The sequence below is a fragment of the Meriones unguiculatus genome, chromosome 12 (genome assembly GCF_030254825.1).
Source record: "Meriones unguiculatus strain TT.TT164.6M chromosome 12, Bangor_MerUng_6.1, whole genome shotgun sequence".
NCBI classification, from domain to species: domain Eukaryota; kingdom Metazoa; phylum Chordata; class Mammalia; order Rodentia; family Muridae; genus Meriones; species Meriones unguiculatus.
In genome coordinates, this window is record NC_083360.1 from 39,067,389 (window position 1) to 39,081,974 (window position 14,586).

Genomic DNA, 14,586 nt, shown 5'->3' on the forward strand with positions numbered 1-14,586 from the left:
ATCTCACAGCGTTATTACAGTGCCAGCAGAGAAGGTTTCCCAATCATACTGACATGATGGCAGATTAACCCTGATGAGGTAAAATATTATGATGCAAATATATGATGTTTTTTTGAAGGGATAATTAGCTGTTTGAAAGCTTGTGCACAGAAAACTGGGAAGCTGTAAATCCTACCTGCATAATTTCACCCACGTTTAAGCAGAAGGTCTGTCTTAAAGGGTGGATGTCTTTTAAGCATGCTTGTTATTTGCTGAGTGACACAAAAGAAATGGCAAGCTATATAGATGTATTTGTTTTAAGAATAATAGATCTTAAAAGGGCCACTGCTAGGATGGAAGAGTCAGTGGTTCTCAACTTCCAGGTCATCACCTTATTAGAGGGCAAGCAACCCTTTAGCAGGGGTCACCTAAGACCATCACAAGCACAGATATTTACTAAAAAATCATGACAGCAGCAAAATTATAGCTATGAAGTGGCAAGGAAAATAATTTTATGGTTGGTTAGGGGGTTACCACAACATAAAGAACTGTATTAAAGGGTCACAGCATTAGGAAGGTTGAGAACCACTGCTCCAAATGATTAGGAAAGGAAAAATGAGAGCAGTTTATAAAATAAGCACTGATTGGTATGTAAACATCATATAGATTTTGACAAGTCGCTTATTATCTATAATGCTGAGGTTTTCATATTTAAATTGGCATAGTGGGGTTACCTGTATTGGAGACTTGTTTAGCAACCAAGTGTACAGAGCCTGTCAGTGGTCCATGACTCAGTGATCGCATCCATCATTGTACCCTTCTTGAAGACATATTAGAAGGTAGGATCTTTTATGGTAAGGCTAATGTCTTAAGACAATTGCCACCGGAAAAGTTACCTTTACTTACACATATCAGGAGATGTCAGGGGATAAATCAGAAAGTGCATATTGGTCACAAGCCAGAGGCAGCCTATGGAAGAGAGAACCACAACTTTAACTGTGGAACCTTCAAGAAGAATTAAGTGGACAAAGTTGGTATCTCAGTTAGGGTTACTGTTGCTGTGAGGCAGCACCATGACCAAAAAGTAAGCTGGGCAGGAAAGAATTATTGGTCTTAACAGTTCCACATTGTAGTCTATCACTGAGGAAACCAGGACCAGAACTCAAGGAGGTTCCAGCCACCTGGAGATAGTAGCAGATGTAGAGGCCATGGAGGGGTGCTGCTTACTGGCTTGTTCCCCACGGCTTGTTCAACCTGCTTTCTTATAGAACCCAGGGCCACAAGCCCAAGAATGGCATCACCCTCAAAGGGCTAAGCTCTTCCCTATCAGTAATTAAAAAGATGCTTTACAGCTGGATCTTATGAAGATATTTTCTCATTTGAGGTTCCTTCATTTTAGATAACTGTAGCTTGTGTCAAGTTGACATAATACTAGCCAGCACAGTTGGGCAAGCAGGCTTAGGACTGGCTTAGGATACAGGGTAGAGCCAAGTTTTCTGGGATCTGGCCCTGTAGTCCAGGGAGTAGAGCAGGTGAAGAGGGGTCTACGGTGAGAGCCCCAATGGGTTGCAGTAGATACTGTTAGGTATAGGCTGCCTTGGGGAATATGCTGATCCTGCAAAAGCACACCCTCCCAAGACAGGAAGGTCCTGAATGTACTAACATCAGCATTTAGACAGTAAAAGATGAGCATTAAAGTGAGATGCACCAGAGCCTCAGTGGCAAGCGCTGCACACTGGTTAGATCAGTCTTGAGAGGGGCAATCTGCCATGGGCCAGGTCTATTCTGTTTATGAAATGCTTTACCTAGCCAGGTGGACCTAGAGCTGGAGTGGCTGGGAGATTTGGAACAAGGTTTAATAGTATGTGAATTTTCCCATCTCAAGAACAGACTTCTACACAGCACTGTCAGCTGGATGTGCATTGCTGAGGTAGGACCTGCCCAGAATTCACTCCCTTGCTAGATGGTAGACATGAGTGACCTGTTCTTCCACTGATAAAAAGCAGCTGATTCCCTCAGACCTCTGAGAACCAGACCACAGACCCTAAACAAAACATCCTCACACCCCTTTGTATCTGTTTTTGAGCCACATGGCCTAGGGTCACAGTCTTGTGTGATACCACCCAGTGGCCTCAGAAGTTGGATAATGTTCACATTGTCCTATTTATCAGTCAGCTTCTTTATAGCTGCATCCAGGGGCCACCATCCCTTCTTTTCCATTTGCAAACTCTTGCCAAAATATGTACAGATAAGTGCTCTTTATCCAGGTTCTACTTTCATGGATTCAGTCGACCGTAGCTGGAGAATATCTGCCCAAAAACCCAGGCCTTCACTGAACATCCACAGCCCTTTTCTATATTTATTTTATAAACAACACAGACACAGTATAGCAGCTAATTACACAGCATTCATGATGTATTAAGCATTTTAAATAATCTAGAGATGACACGGGCGACGCATGGAGGTGAGCCTTAGTTTTATATGTAAACTGTACCATTATATAAGGGACATGAGCATCCACAGCGCTTGTTATCCATGGGGACCCTGAGACTAATCCTCCATGACAACTATAGGTCTGGGATTCAGTGACTGTCACTTTTTATTTCCTCACAACACCTATGTTCGGGATCTTCTCTGTGGAAAACACAATTCTCTGTTTTATGTATATCATTTTTATATGTCAATGATATAACTTGATATTTTGGTAACTGTTCTCTGTTCTTTAAATTACTTGTATTCTGTAAATTAAGAACATTATAATATACAGTCAACAAAGTGATTATGATTTCTCTAGATTATTGATCAGGAAGGAATTTAGCCAGGACATGTAGAAATGACTCAGCAGTCAAGGGTAAGTACTGCTCTTGCAGAGGACATGAGTTTGGTTCCCAGTACCCATGTCGGGCAGCTTAAAACTGCCTGTAACTCTAGGCATCTGCCTTCTGCCTTTTGCAGAAATGTATGTATACCACCGTTATACGTAATAAAAAATAATTTTTTAAATGAATTGGCCAAATATTGTAGCTTTACAAATGTTTTAGGAATGTCCTGGATTCCCCCCACCCCTTTTATTTTCAAGAGCAGTTGAATTTACCAAGAACTTGAACTCAAATTTTCTAAGTTTGGCTTGATGTCCTAACAGTAGATCATACTTTGTAAGCACAGACATAGGTATTCTCCCTAGGAAAACACAGTACAGTTAACATACCTTGATTATATAATGCTTTTGCCTTTTATAAACAAAATTCTATTTAACAGTCTGCTCGAAAGTCATTATTTAATAAAACTGGGCCAAGAGATCCCTGGAGACTGAATGTACTGCGGATATTTGCGCATCTAAACAGCACTGCTACAGGCTCTGAGCATGGTCCCTGTAACTGGGAGGAGAGTTGGGAGGAGGGCTCCTTGAAGTATCCCCAGAACTATGGCAAACATGGTGTCACCAGCACAAGATATAGGGGGGGGCTGAACAGCACTCGGGGCAAGAGTTATGCTTGGTTTTGATTGATTAAATAAAACAGAATGAGCTAATGGTGAGACAACACTATATTATATAAATGCAGGTTGATTGGAGCAGCATGGGAAGAGAAGGGAGAGCACTCTCGGGGGGGGAGGAAGGTGGGGGAAAGGGAAAGAGAGAGCAGGAAGGAGAAAGGGAGAAAATGGAAAAACCAGGTTGAAGGGTGAAAAAGAGCCAGCAGAACCAAAATATCTGGATTATACAGTAAAAGGCCTCTAGGAGAAGAGAGGCCTCACCCCAAGGTAGGGTAGGGTATGCCAGCAAAGCCCTGCAGTAAGTAGAGATCTAACAGGTTCTTCATGTACACCCATGCCTGTAAGCAGTGGTGAGCACACACACACATGTGCACACACAGACAGACACACACATACACACCACCGCCACTACCACCACATCAGCTTCTACATAGCTTTACTGGGCAAGGTCAGACCTAATTCCATAGCAGATAAACAGAGACATAGTTTGGAAAAATGCTAATGTTGGTAAACATACTTGCCCAAAATGTCTAACTTATGTGGCATTCCAAGTTAAATTGCTCTATTAAAATGCTAACTATTTCATTATCAACAAACTAGGGTTCGTGCATACCTTCAGCCAAATTTAGTTGTTATTTCTTGCACCGAGCTAGCCACAGGGTATAGCAGACCTTAGAACAACTTGCTATGGAAGCTGTGTGAAATAGATGTGACAAAATCAGCACGTACACAGTGCTCAGTCAGCCCAAATTAATTCTCTGGCGCTTTTGAAGGCGAAGTCTGGACTCAAGGTGCTAGAAAGCAACCATTCTGTCCTTCTGGACAACCTGAGGGAGGAATCCTTGCTGCTTCCCTTCAGCCTGTGTGGCTGTCACCCATCCTTGGCTTCCTGCACTGTGGATGCACTGCTCTTATCTCCACTTCTGTCTCCTCCATTACTCATAAGGACACTTGCTGGTTGAGAGCTACCTGGGTCATTCAGGAAGATCTTGTGTGGAAGTGATTCACTTTACTATACCTAAGCAAGAGAGAGGACCCTAACTAAAATGTCCAATCCCCATCCTGAAAGGCAAAGAGGATGGACATCAGAAGAAGAAGAAAACAGGAAACAACTTAGGAACCTACCACAGAGGGCCTCTGAAAGCCTCTGCCCTTCAGACTATCAAAACAGATGCTGAGCCTGATGGGCAACTGTTGGGCAGAGTGAAGGGAATTTTATGTAAGAACTGGGAAATAGTAAGAGCTGGAGAGGACAGGGTCTCCACAAGGAGAGCAACAGAACAAGAAAATTTGAACAGAGGGAACTTCCCAGAGACTCATACTCCAACCAAGGACTATTCATAGAGATAACCCAGAACCCCTGCACAGATGTAGATCAGGGCAGTTCAGAGTCCAATTGGGTTACATAGTAATGTGAAGAGGGACTGCCTCTGAAATAATCTGATTGGCCTGCTCTTCGATCACCTCCCCCTGGGGGGGAGCAGCCTCACCAGGCCATAGTAGAGGACAATGCAGCCACTTTTGATGTGAACTGATGGACTAAGATCAGAAAGGAGAGGAGAACCTCCCCTATCAGTGGACTTGGGGAGTGGCATGCATGCAGAGGGAGGAGGGAGGGTGAGATTGGGAGGGGAGGAGGGAGGGTCTTATGGGGGGATGCAGAATGAATAAAGTGTAATTAATGAAAAATTTTAAAAAAAGGGAAAAAAATTTAAAAAAAAGAAACTATTCAAGAAGAAAAAAAAAAAGACTTCTCAAAGATGTGTTCACTGATGGGTTCTAGGTGGAAATACATTTTTTGAGGTTGTCACTTTGATGTTTAATCTTAACTGTCAGCTTGACTGGGTTTAGAGTCACCTCAGGTGCTTACATCTGGGCATGTATGTGAGTGAGGCTGTTTCTAGAAAGCTGTAGCAAAGAGGGGAAAGATCAAACCTAAACATGCATGGCACCACAGAATGGGCTGGGCTCCCAGACTGACCAAAAAGGGGAAAGGGGGGAAGCAAGCTGAGCATGACCCCCATCTCTTTCTCTCTCTTGCTGTGATACAATATGATCAGCCTCCTCATACTCCAGCTCTCACGCTCCTTGCCTACCGTGATGAACTGTGTCTTCTCAAGCCGTGAGCCAAAATAACCCATCCTTCCTTCCTTCTTTCTTTCCTTCCTTCTTTCCTTCCTTCCTTAAGTTGCCTTTGTTAGGTATTTTGTGGCGGCAGAAGCAATGACAACAACACATACACCATTTAACCCAGACAGTGTGCTAAACACACAGCCAGCACAGAGTAGACAGGGATTTCCGTTGCCATGATTAACAGCACGATTCCAAAACTGGGGGAAGAAAGGGTCTATACTTCAGCGTACACTGCCAGGTCACAGCGCATCACTGAGGGAAGTCAGGGAAGAAACTCATGGCAACGACCTGTAGGCAGGAACCAACGAGGAAGACTGCTTCTTAACTCATCCCAGTTAACTTTCTTATACAGTAAGACATAACCCACAGGGTGAGACTTACTTACCCCATGGTAAGCTGGGTCCTCCCAATCATCAATCAAGATATGATCACTGTCCCTGTGATCTAGGCAATTTCTTAACTAATTCCTTCCCAAATGAGTCTAGGTGGTGTCAAGTTGACAGTGGAAGCCAACCAGCGCACATAGCAACAATGCCATACAGCAGTTCGTGACTGAAGATAACCAGGGTCATGGCACCAAAGATGAAAAAAATCAAATAAAAACCTCTAGACCTCCCCCTATGTTCATTCTGATGGCTACTAGAAATTAACATCTCCACTGCCTATAAGCCATTCGTTCATGCCGAGAATAATGACTGCATCCCTGAAACCAGAGATGCCCTGAAGAAACACAGCACTGGGAGTCTGGGGAGCAACTGCAGGATTGCATATATATATATATATATATATATATATATATATATGCAATCATATATATATATATATGATTGCATGATACATACTGCATACATACATACATATATGTATGTAGTATGTATGTAGTATATATGTACACACATATATATGTATGTATATATTTATATATATGTATGTAGTATGTGTGTATATGTACGTATGTATGTATATATGTATGTATATATTCATGTGTTCTTTTTTTCCCAGTGCACAAGGCTATATATGTCAGCTGGTCTTCAGTATACACCAGGATCCTGAAGAAATTGGATCTAATATCAGTGAAAAGCATAACACGACAGCAAAAACTAGCTTTTCCTCTGCCCTTTATATTGTCTGCCTCCAGAAGTTGTGGCCCAGATTAAAGGTGGATCTGTGCACTTCAAAAGATCTGGATTAAAAGTGGGCCTTCTCACTTTGAGTAATTTAATTGAGAAAAAAATCCCTCACAGTGCACCCCGCTGCTTGGGTTTTAGTTAATTCCAAATGTAGTCAATTGACAAACAAAAAGAGCCATCAAGCTTGTATAACTGGTCCATAAGGAAATCCTCCTATAGATTTCCAATTGTAAGAGCCTAAGCTTTCTTTGTCTGAATTTTTTAATTTTTATTTTATTTTTATTAATTACAGTTTATTTACTTTGTATCCCAGCCCCTCCCCCATCTCCTCCCAATCCCACTCTCCCTCCCTCTTTTTCTCCTATGCCCCTTCCCCAGTCCAATGATAAGGGAGGTCTTCCACCTCTTCCATCTGACCCTAGTCTATCAGGTCTCATCAGGACTGGCTTTATTGTCTTCCTTTGTGGACTGGTACGGCTGCTCCCCTCTCAGGTGGAGGTGATCAAAGAGCCAGCCCATGAGTTCATGTCAGAGACAGTCCCTGTTCCTATTACTAGGGTACCCTCTTGGACACTGAGATGCTATGGGCTACTACTGTGTAGCAGTTATAGGTTATCTCCATGCATAATCCTTGGTTGGAGTATCAGTCTCAGAAAAGACCCCTGTGTCCAGACTTTTTGTTCTGCTGCTCCCCTTGTAGAGCTCCTGTTCCCTCCAGGTCTTTCTCCCCCTTCTTTCATAAGATTCCCTGCACGCTGACCAAAGTTTGGCTATGAGTCTCAGCATCTGCTTTGATACCCTACTGGGTAGAGTCTTTCAGAGGCCCTCTGTGATAGGCTCCTGTCTGTTCCCTGTTTTCTTACAAAGACTTACACCTCTCTTTGCCTTCAAACTTTGAATATTCATCCATGACTTGGACTGATTCGCCATCTAGTGACTAAATCCTTCAACTACAGAGTCAGATGGAAGCTAAAGCTAGGACCACTACTGGTGTTCATAACAGAAGAAACAGGTAGGGTGACTAAATTTTCCTGAGAAGCCAATAATCTTTACCACAGACATACTCTGATCCAGCACCCTCATCTTTATCCTCTCCCCTCTTTATCACTCCACACTTTAAAAATGTAACATCACTGGTAAAGAATGGCACTAAAGGCTGCAGGAACTCAACACAGCCCAAATCTTGTTCAAAGCCAGCTGGCTAAGCTGACAGGGTTAAGGGGGAGTAATAAAAGAGCCTCCATAGGAAAAGTGGCTGGGGTGGGCTTTGGTTTGCTGCAGGCTCATTCTTGAAGGTGAGGCCCTGCATATTCAGGCTAATACTGAGTGCAGGCTGAGCGACTGGCATATGATTTGAGGAATGCACTGTTGAGTGGAATCTGTCATTCTAACAGATACACAGTCTTACACAAAGGCTGTGCATGCCTGCAGCATGGTTCTTCCCTGAGTGCAGTAGGTGAGAATCACACAATGGCACATATTTGTGCATCCAAGCAGACCTGAATGGAAAAGGTGAACTAAAAACACTAGGCCATAGAAATAGCTCAGCTCCACTGGAACCTACGGAAGTTCTGTTGCATATTCTGTCATTACACTAAACCTTGGTCTGTGACACATGATTGATGACAGTCCCATTTGAGTGGGACAAGGAGTTCTCAACTTCCTAATTTTAAAATAGAAAGATAAATATGTCCCTTCATAAAGCCATGAATGTAGAAATGAAATACATCATGGGTGTTCAAAGCATATTTACCTTAGGTTCTTAATAATTGATGAAGCTGCCATATAACTTGGTCCCTAAGAGGCACTTTTTTTTTTAATCTGTACATGTTCTTGTCTCAGAAGCTTGGATGCATTTTGCTATGTTGTTGAAGGAAAATGTTGGGTCATAATTTAATGTTGTATCTTGTTCCTTAGAGATATCTAATGATCTTTCTTACCACTGCTGGAAGTTATGTCCCATTTGCTACAGTATTACTTACTGTAAGGTGCAAAGCTTGACTAGGACAGGTTACTATTTCTCGGTGGGTGTTTAATGACCAGAGAGTGAGTATCAAGTACAGTCACAGGATCAGGTGGAAGGAAACCGATGGATCCTGAAGTAAAAGAAGGCAGACATTAGAAGACAGGGGAGGCAGGCTCCCTCGGAATGAGTTCAGAGACAGAGAAGAGGATGATAAAACTTACTACATTCATTGACTTTTGTGAATTGTGCCACTTCAATATTTAAGGAGTAGATGCCATTTTGTCCTGATGTATGATCCTCTTATGATGTCACAGTCAATTTGTTTATGTTTTGTTTGAAGATTTAGAATCTACACTCATTGCACATATTTTCTTACACTTTTCTTTGATATTGCTTTCTGTATATGTGATTGTGCAATGTTGGCCCCTGTGACCAATTGCAAGAAAGTGGTGTCCCTTCTTCTAGTATGTGTAAGAGTTTGAGAAGGATTTGTGCTAATATAAGACTCTACTGCAGAAGACATAACACACTTTGGAGTTATAATACAGAGAAAACAATGTGGAAATGACCTGGAAGCTTTTTCTCTGACAGTTACCTTTCCTAGCCCAAGAATGTGCTATGAAGAGAAGGCATCACTGGTTTTACTCAACTATGAACAGTATAGTCTATCAGACCCCAGGTGTGCGACAATGCACAACTTGTGTAACAATAGCATTGCTGTCATGGCATAACCAACTCCTCTCTGATGGGATCTGGAACCCACACCATGGGAGAGAATGCATGTCTGGTACTGTAAAACAGGAAAGAAACCCCTCGGGGGGAACTGGACACTGTTCTTCAGCCTATTGACATTTATACCATCTCTTCTAAGGTTCAGAAGGGGAAGGAGAAACAATGAATAGCTGAATGATAGGAGGGCTGTGAAAGGCCATTTCCTGGCATGACTCTATTGAAATCACAAACTCAACAGCTGCTGTGGACTTGTGCACTGAGTTTGTACAAGAATGGCCATGTCAGCAGTCAGGCATGGACGGTGGAGGGGCTGAGGGTGCCTACCTCTCACTGTGAAGTACTCTACTGATAGGTTCGGGGAGAGGGGGAGTAACTGCCTTCCTTCCGCTGTACGCCAACTGATGATGCCACCAGGCTCCAATGGAGAGTTCCAATTGAATGGTTACACAGATGGCTTTGGATAAAGAAAATGGGTCACAAAAGGAAATGGAAAATATAAAATTTGGCGGAAAATACTGGAAGAGATGATAAGGATCAGAGAGAGATAAAGGAAGGTATGGGAAAGAGGGCAATCCGGAGGTGTTAAGTACGTGTATAAAATTATCAAATAACAAAACAAACAAATAAGAAATGTGAATCTATCTTTCCACTGTAATACTTTATAATAGACATTCTACTACTCATGTAAACTAAAATACCAGCTTTTAAAATGATGCACCACTAGCAAGGCACATTCAAATCTAAACATACACATACAAATGCTTGCTCACACCAATAATAAAACTTAGTTCACAACTAAGTTTTGTATTGGCTATTTCATATTAGCTATTTTGACTTTGCATGTTTTAAAAAGTTTCTGTTTCTTTCTGAGTGGGCATATGTGTTGTGTGTTTCTAAGACTTTGTTCATTTCATTCAGGTTATACAGTCAGTGGAGGAGTTTTCTTCTTCCTGTGAGTTTCCACTCTCATTTCTGATTTAGGTAATTTTCATCTCTTTAGCTTCATTGTTTGAGATAGAGGTTCTTATATTTTGCTAATATTTAAAAAGCAACTTTTAGCTTTGAGTTCTCTCTTGTTCTTTTATTCTCTGCTTTGCTTATCGCTGCTCTAATTTTTATCATTTCCAGTCTTCCAGATGGTTCTATTAAAAGGGGCAAGGAAAGAGCAAATAAAAGGTTTACACCCATTTTCTTTCCAATTGGAAATCACATCAAGCTTTTGTATGCTTCTGATTTTGTTTGAAACAGAATTTCACTTTGTTACCCAAGCTGGTCTCAAAGGTTTTTGTCTGTCTTGTCTCTCTATTTGTTTGTTTTTGTCTCACCCTGTTGAGTGAAGGGATTTCAAGCAGGCATCTCTATACTTGGCTTACCTTATTCTTGACTCAGCATCTGCAGGCTTGCTGGAAGCCTTGAATTATTTTCCACATTTCTAACAAAACAGTTTTGACAATTCCTCCTGACTTCCTGGCGACTCTGTAGAGTGGAAGGGAGTCTGGAGTTGATTTTGCTGACATCATATGTAATTGTTTCTGAAGATGTGGTTTTAAAAAACAGTTTTTGAGAATAATTGTATAGAAATGAGATTACTTTTAATACTGACTTCACACGACAATCCTTGAGACCTGTGGTTAAGGGTGAAAGTTTTTTGACAAGTGATCATTAGTGAGTTGGGTTTAAAATCACAGACTTGGAGCAGAGCACAGACTGAGTCTCTCCTGTCCTTTTTATAAGCTTTAATGAGTAATTTAAAGGCTTAGCTTCAGTTTTCTCAGCTTTGTTCATTTCTGTTGCTGACATAATACCACAGGATAAATAAATTAGTTTTAAAAGAAGTTAATTTGCTCATGGGTATAGCCCAAAGTTCAAGGAACACAACTCATGATGGTCTCCTTGCAAGGAGAGTCCTATGGTGGTGTTGGGAGTCACATGTCTAGTTATAGGAAACACATGACTTAGGCTTTCACAACAGATCCACTCTCCAGATAATCTATTAGTCTATAAATCATGTGACTGAATTAGTACATTTGTAAGGTCAGAGCCCTAATCAAATCTTAGGAGTTCCTACCTATAAAAAAAATCAAATCTCAATATTGACACATGAAGAGATATAACATATCTGAATTTGTGCATACACACTACTTGCTTTTGTTACTTTTCATAAGGCCGTATCTTCCTGAGAATCTGTTGCCAGTTGGAGAGAGTAGAGATGTGAAAAAGTTTTAATCTACTTTGAGAGTCCTGGCATGTCTACTTTTCCAAAATTCTGCATTTAAGCCAAACAGCTTAAGCTTCCTCATCTTATCACTCCTTGGTTTGTAGAGTATCAGCCACAGGTGGGAGAAGCAACTAACCCTTCCCCAGATCCAGAATCGTCAGTACTCTGTTCCCCTTGTTACACCAGATACCAGCAATGGAGCTGTTCACCACACCTGACAATGGATTGCCATTTTTTTTCCCCTGATCTAACAGGTTTCTTTTGCAGTTGCTTTTCCAACATCTATCTATTTTGTGTCTGGTCATGAAACTAACTTTCCAGGCCAAGTGAGTGGCAAGTACAGTTCCAGAGCCATCCTCATGCCCAGGCAGTTTGTAAGCCTCTGCTTCCATTCTATTTGCTATGGTACATAGAACAAAAGATTCACACAATAGAGTCAAGCTTAACTGGTAGAGAGACCCCAGTGTTCGATGGGAGGAGATGCTCTGACTAGTTCTGGTATTCTTCCAAGGTGCCTAGTTTGTGGCATTATGGTGAGCCATCCTGCTATTATTTTAAGAAGGAGGCAAAACACAGGGGTTGCTACTTCTGAAGATGCGCATACACAACCTTAGCTGGCTGGAACACGTACTAAAGTTGTCCTTTACTGTGTTCAGGACTTCCGACTGTGGGGTTGGATCTATGTTTTCTTCCTTTCAACCTGGACATTCCTAATGAGAAAGAGGCCCCAGACAGCAGGAAGAGCAGTAAAACTAAGCCGCCCTTTCTCTGAGGAGAAAGAGATTAGGATCTTTTCTTTGTCAGCAAGAGAATTTAAGTGAGGCTGTAGACCAAAGGTGAGATACTCAGAGGCTGTTCACTTTGTCCTTGCACTTCTTAATGAAGAGGAAGATGGCTTAAGACATTGAAATAGCAACACATCTCCCCAGAAGAAGATTGCTTTTCAAAAGTGGAGCAAACATGAGAGAGTATGAAGAAACCCTTCCTCAAGCAGGTTTGGGAAGGATTCAAGCTTTGTTGTTCTTTACAAACGCCACAGGGGAATGATATTAAAAAACATAAACCACATATGTTTACAGATATTTTATTCCTGAAGTTTGCTTCCCCGAAAAAGGAGTAGTGGAACCACCAGCAAGGTGTTCTGCTATTTTATTCACTTAGTGTCAGAGTTTGCTCTTCTACAGACAGGAGCAGATCTGAGTGAGTGAAGTACAGACAGCCCTGGGGCCAAGGTGATAGCATTTAAAAACCCTACATATTTTAATTGCAGTTAATGCAGGCTAGGTGCCACTGGGATGTTTGGTGAGCTGGGTGCAGTAAATGAATATTATGGTTATTGTGGGCTTATTGGATGTAGCCACATCTCAAATATGCAACGTAGGAGATGTCAAGTCAAATAGAGAAACAGTGTTGTCTAACAATATTTAAGAATAATGTTAGGAAACAATGTATTATGGTAGATAGAGATGCCCTACATGCTGATATGAGTGCTAGTGTCTTAAGAACAATTATCAGAGAAAACTAAAGGTTCTATAGTGCTCAGGATCTGAGATATTCTGGAAGAAATCACAAAGTGCTTCTAAGTTTGCTTCTAATCTCACAGAATTTGTGAGATTCTGTCTAAAGCCATAAAATTCTGTTCCTAGCATTCTGTTATTATGAACTTGAAGAGATGAGAACATTTCCCAAGATACAAATTGACAATAAGAAAAGAGAAGTAGAAGACCTTTTGAGTTCCTTTGTGGTCTATAATGTCAGCAGCAGCACTGTGTGTGGGGGGGGGGTTAAAGAGAAATGACATCATATATGAAGAATACACACACAATTCTCTCTCCCCGTGCTACTATGCTTCCTATCACTGTGCTACTAGGTTTTAAGGTAACATAATTGGTGCAGCTTAGAGCTGTGGAGCCTAGAGAAAAATTTTGCTGTTTTGATAAGAGATATAAACTTTCCTTTCAAACACCTAGAAATGGTTTGTTCTTGTTTTGCTGAGCTTGTTTAATAATTGCTTCAAAGCATTAGTTGGTGGTTCATTTACTTGATCACAAATTGGTTGGTGATGGCATTTATTTTATGCCTATGAGATGAAACAAACTGAATTCAGAACCACTGTGTCTACTTGGGAAGACATTAATACTCTCATTCATTCCCCCTGAATATTTTTGGAATACTAATTATGGGCTCAAACTCTTTACCAGAGCCAGGGACATAAAAGTGAATGGAACATCACAGCTCACAGCTTTGGACAAGGGCAGGCACTGCCCATATTCCATATGTGTAGTTATTATAGATTGTTTGCAAAGTACATAGGAAACAGGAGAACTAATTGTGCTCTGAGACCCAGAGAAGCATTGTAAAGGAATGAATACTGAGCAATCCCTGAAGGTACGTCAGGAGTGAACTATTACAGATGGTCAAATAACATTCAAAAATCAAGAACTACACTGTTAGAGGTTATTTTTCCCATCTTATAATATAAATACGGGTTATAGTCCCTGTAACATGGAATGTTTAAGATTTAATCATCCTATACCTCTTATTTGACTCTTTTTTAAAAACCTTTTTAAATTCTTTTTTCAGGACACAAAAACAAGATATTTTATATATTTTTTATTTTATTAATTACACTTTATTCACGTTGTATCTCTCCATAAGTCCCTTCCTCCTCCCCTCCCGGTCCCACTGTCCCTCCCCTTTCTTCATGTATGCCCCTCCCCAAGTCCACTGATAGGGGAGATCCTCCTCTCCTTTCCTTTCTGATCTTAGTCTATCAGTTCTCATCAAAAGTGGCTGCATTGTCCTCTTCTGTGGCCTGGTAAGGCTGCTCCCCCCTCAGGGGGAGGTGATCAAAGAGAAGACCAATCAGATTATGTCAGAGGCAGTCCCTCTTCCCATTACTATGTGACCCACTTGGACACTAAACTGCCTTG

At 41.3% G+C, this 14,586-nt stretch overlaps 1 protein-coding gene across 2 annotated transcripts in view; it reads left to right on the plus strand.

Moving 5' to 3' along the window:
* Positions 1 to 14,586, plus strand: part of Vwc2 (von Willebrand factor C domain containing 2) — a 168,395-nt gene that overhangs the window by 96,062 nt on the left and 57,747 nt on the right. The gene's annotated exons all lie outside the window — the stretch shown is intronic.